This window comes from Bidens hawaiensis, unplaced genomic scaffold (genome assembly GCF_021521415.1).
Source record: "Bidens hawaiensis isolate Kalapana, Puna unplaced genomic scaffold, B.hawaiensis_p1.1 tig00041907_1, whole genome shotgun sequence".
Classification (NCBI taxonomy): Eukaryota; Viridiplantae; Streptophyta; class Magnoliopsida; order Asterales; family Asteraceae; genus Bidens; species Bidens hawaiensis.
Genome location: NW_027505750.1, coordinates 147,386 through 152,718, shown reverse-complemented (window position 1 = coordinate 152,718; position 5,333 = coordinate 147,386). Strand labels below are relative to the sequence as shown.

Genomic DNA, 5,333 nt, shown 5'->3' with positions numbered 1-5,333 from the left:
TTCACGAGATTAGTAAAATAACGTCAAAATTAGTGCAATTTTACTTTTGCCCACCCGAGGGTTCACACATATATACATTATATGCGCGCACCGCAAGCAGGGCGTTTATAAAATCTACCTATGTGTGAATCATGTGTGGGGTAAATTACAACAAATAAATCCTATAGAGTCGTAAAATCTACCTACGTGTGAATCATGTGTGGGGTAAATTACAACAAATAAATCCTATAGAGTCGTAAAATCTACCTATGTGTGAATCATGTGTGGGGTAAATTACAACAAATAAATCCTATAGTCATACGACTCGTATAAACTTATACAAATACAAAATTGAATTATCACTTATAAGTAGTAGTTAGTGTAAACAAGCTGTGGGCAATCTCGAACTTGTTTATTATGTTTACTTGTTATATAAAACTAAACATGCCTTTTTTTTATATAAATTATCTGCTCTATTAGACTAGCAAGCATAGCTAAGCTCAAACTCATTTATATGAGCTAAATTTAACCCCAACCCATGAGCGGCTTGTTTGCACCGTAAACACAAGACAAAAGCGGCCCGAACACATTATAATTAGAGCAACATGCATGTAAAAAAGCAGAACAAGACAGACAAAATGAACAAAAGAAGGCATGAATTAACCAAAGAAGAAACATGTCTCGAAAACATTCAGTATCCGAGTATTTACAACAAAAATTGAATGTATCAACCAAAATTGAGAGAAACTCTATCCATCATATGCTACATACACCAGAATCCTATCTTCTTCTCTTTCTTTCCTTAAAAAGAGTCCAAAAAACAAACTATCAAATGACCATATTGTCCCTGTTACCGGGGTTTTTCACATGCCTTCTAGAACGAGACCTCCTTTCTCCTTTCCGTTTAACAACGCTTTTCTTTACCAGATTCTTAGCATTCGAGCCATTACCCCTCACAGGTGTAGAAACCGTAACAGGAACATTAACTCGTGCCCGTTTTACAATTTTAGCCACAGGTGGTGGTGGCGGCATGTGCTCTAGTAGATCTCTATGGTATGCCTGTTTGTACAAACAAATTCAAGGGTATTTAAGACATTTCATCAAAATTTGTTAATATGATAAGAATGTAATTTCATACCTGTTTAACGAAATTCCGTCTTTCACAGTCCATAAACATATTAATATTCCAGTCGACCCGAGCCATGATTTTGTCTCTCACAGTAGAGAAGCTTAACTGGTCTCGTGAAGTAAACCGGTCAACTTCATTGAACCATAAACATGTGAAGAGATTCGTTATTGGAATATGTTCTCTTATGATGACACAACCTTCCGGAACATCTGCAAGCACAACACATTTCCTTAAAAAGCATGTTCCAGTAAATATGAAAAGGTTAAAAAAAAAGTAAAGAATAAAACATGCCACTGATTATAGGAAGCTTAGCCTCGGAATAAGGCGTTAAACCCTCTTTTCTGTAAAAATTAATTTGTTGATCAATCGATGCGTTATCGTATTTCCCTGCAGCTTTATTAGCTTCGGCTTCCTCAAACACATCAAACCGCCTATAATGTTTTGAAATAGCAAAAGTTGCATTGTGGCGCCACAAAAACCTAAACATATATATCAGTCATGGTATATAAGTCACAGGATCATTTATAAAATGATTATTAGAATGAAGTTTTAAATTACCTTTCAAGAAGTTGATATGGGTCCACCACGAGCTGTAGCTTCCCGTCAATCCATATAGAATACCGAACATTTGGAAAGAGTCTGTGTAGTAAAAGCTTTGGCACCTGCCACATGTATAATTTGGTTTATACAAAACCTAATTTGTATAAATTTATAGAAAATTGTATAAAATGTAGGAGTGTGCATCATGAAACCGATAAAACTGAACCAAAAGAAAACACAAAAAAACAATGTTCAGTTTTATGTTTCCATAAGAACCGAACTTTCGTTTTCGTTTCGGTTTTGAATGTAATTAAAAAACCGAACCGAACTTATGAATTTTCATTTTTAATTTTAAGTAATTTACAAAATTAATAAATAGCTTTACCCAAATATTTTAGCCCAGATGTATAACCGAAAAAACTGAAACCAAAAACTAAAAAAGCCTAAACCGAACGTTTTCAAAAACCAAATTTTCTGTTTTTGGTTCGGTTTTGAGCCCAAAACCGACCCATCATGCATATCCCTAACAAAATGTAACCAGCTTTGGTCTAATTTCTATTTTGGATGGCCAACTTTCTTTTTGGTCTGAAAAGAACCTTCAACATTCAAATCTTTAAATTTAAAGTAACCAACTTTCAGAAATCTCAATCTCAGGTCAAGCTGTGGCACTGGCAGCTGGCGTGTCAGTAATTCCTTTACCATGTTACTTTATTTTTCCTTTTCTGATGAAGCACTCAATGTCCATTTATCTTGAGTAATTACCAAAAATCACAAATTCTGAAACTTTCGTGGTTTTCAGGTAACCTATAATAAGTTGGTTACCCAAAAAAAACAGACCAAAACTGGTAACCTTTTAATTTGTATACAATTTTAGGCCTCCATCATGCAGAAAAGAGAGCATCTTTCAGGAATATATTACCTACAATCTTTTATCTCCAACCCTCTGATGCAAAATTTTGATTTCTAACAAAAGCTTATAAAATGTAATTTACTTTAATTGAATTTGGTTGTTACCCTGATTTATCTTTATACTCTATTCGGTATTAAGCTCATATAGATATCTCCACGAGAGTTCGGTAATTAGTTTTGAGTTTTTAAGATAATAATTTAGCAAACTATATAATTAGTCAAAATAAGATAAGGATATGCATTATAAATTCAGTAGACCACTGGATTAAAACAATTATTAGTTAATGCCTGCAATTAACTAATGTTTTAAATCAATAAATTGAGAACTCATTTAACAGCTCATAAATATATAAAAAGAAGATATTTCAACGATAAAGCAGACAAACCTTTCCATTCCGTCTAGCATCGGAGTAAGGAATATTATGCACAACAATAATTCTCCATAATCCAACCTTCATTCTGTAGTCCAAAGCACTAGAATTTCTCATATATGCTTCAGTTTCTTCATCAATAAACATATAAAACGGTATGTTTTTACTTGCAGCCTCACTGATCTTAGTTGGCTGCTGAATTACATCATAGTTTCCTGAAATCCAAGAAACAATAGGTTATGCAACGATAATATTTATAAAGAATTAACAGGACGAAACAAGTTTTTACCAAATATGGCTGATGCAACAATAATATCATTATATTGCTCCAACTCCACAAGATCAGAAACATCGATATCAAATCCAGTTTTGTAACCAGGTCTGCAACCTTTTACAAACCTGAAAGAATTCATATCATTAAAAAATTGTTTCAAACGGTAATACCAAAGTTTATATCAAGCACGTACCCGCAATGTACAGTCATTGATTCTTTAATATCAAAAGATTCATTCCTTTGCTTTATGGAAGGATATCCACCAAAATCTGAACCTTCATGTGGTTCGGTTTTAGTAGAAGTCTCCTCATGGAAATAAGTTAAGTGTTGAAGAACAGGTGATGCTGATGTGGCACTCGGCATGCTAGCCATAGCTTCCTCCACTGGAAGGTAACATACAGGACACGCTGGTAGAACAATAACATCACAAACTCAGTTACAAAATGGTTAAATTGGTTAAATTCTAGACCAATTTAAGCATTCACAGTTTTAAAGAAACAGAAACAAGTTGCTTACGTCTAGGTCCAGGTCGTCTTGTCTATCACCTGGAGGAGGGGGTGGAAATGCAAAATTCTGACAAAAATTGCTATGAGAAGCGACGGATCCTGTGGAATGTAATGCACTGGAAGTATGGCGGGTAGGAGGGTTTTCTTCACACACAGACAGAGTTCTTTGTATATTAGAATTATCATCTTTCTCACTATGAAACGTTCTGGAGAACTGAAAAGAGGTATTGTAAGCATCACTAAAATGATTGAAGATTGTGCTCTCTGGTGCATCTTCTGACAAAACAGAATCAGTGTAAAAAAGGACTATTAGCAACTTCATTGGAAGCACCAAAATATGTTAGAACCACAGAGATATGGTTGAGAAACAAACCTCTATTGACAGTAAAGAACCCTGATAAGAAAGCCATGAGAGCAAATGAAACCAAAATCATCATTACAATCTTCTTTCTACTTAGATATCTACGCAAAAAAGGAAGAAATATATCTTTCTCCCTCGAACCATTGAGTGACATCCTTGAAGGCTTGCGTGCAGTGAATCCATTTTGAGTCGGCAACGAACCGTTTTGTGGCTGTTGTGGTGATCCATAACTCTGTGTTCTTAAATCCAATGACACTCCAGTCATCGTAATTCCAATCTCGCTGTTCTGCTCTTCATTGCCTTGTTCCCTCACACCTCATTCACAATAACCAGAATTCCTCAATTTCTCTCACAAACACAAAACCTAACCTGTAATGCAACCAATTCCATATACAATTACAAAACACATGAACTCTAGTTAACTAATCAACTAACTGATTTGATTCTAGTCGTTAACCGGACAAAAATTACTGTGAATCAAATAGAAACACAGAGTTTTCGTATTATATAAACAGATCAAAATCAACCTGTAATTCAATCAAATCCACATACAAAACATATGAACACTATCTACAGCAACTAAATGATTTGATTCCAATTGTTAATAGCAAACATTAAAGTGAATCAAATAGAAACACAAAACTTTTGTAAAATTCCGGTGAATCAATCTGAAGTAGGATTATGCAAACAGAATAAAATCAACCTGTAACTCAACCAAATCCACAAGCAATTACAAAACAAATAAACACTATCTAAAGCAACTAACTGGTTTGATTCCAATCGTTAATTGAACAAGCATTCCGTCAATCAAACAGAAACACAAAATTTTCATAAAATCAAGGTGAATCAATATGAACTCGCATCATAAAAACAGATCCATATCAACCTGTAATTCAACCACATCCACAAGCAGTTACAAAACACAAAAACACTATGTAAAGTAACTAACTGACTTAATTCCAATCGTTTATCAAACACGAAATTTTTGTAAAATTCCGGTGAATCAATCGGAACTCGAATTATACAAACAGATCAAAACCAACCTGTAATTCAACCAATTCCACAAGCAATTACAAAACACATGAACACTATCTAAAGCAACAACCGACTTAATTCCAATCGTTAATCAAACATTACGGTGAATCTACCTTAAGCCATATTACACAAACAGATCAAAAGCAACCTGCAATTCAACCAAATCCACAAGCAATTACAAAACACATTCATGCTATTCAACTAATCAACTAACTCATTTAATTCCAAT

At 34.2% G+C, this 5,333-nt stretch overlaps 1 pseudogene across 1 annotated transcript; it reads right to left on the bottom strand.

Moving 5' to 3' along the window:
• Positions 1 to 619: 619 nt before the first annotated feature.
• On the bottom strand, positions 620 to 4,425 carry LOC143615121 (putative hexosyltransferase MUCI70; annotated as a pseudogene). The gene is made up of 9 exons (XR_013150410.1): positions 4,082 to 4,425; positions 3,719 to 3,984; positions 3,396 to 3,609; positions 3,218 to 3,327; positions 2,944 to 3,143; positions 1,667 to 1,770; positions 1,400 to 1,587; positions 1,118 to 1,317; positions 620 to 1,038 (listed from the first exon to the last, which is right to left on the bottom strand). The product of XR_013150410.1 is annotated as a putative hexosyltransferase MUCI70 (transcript).
• Positions 4,426 to 5,333: the final 908 nt, after the last annotated feature.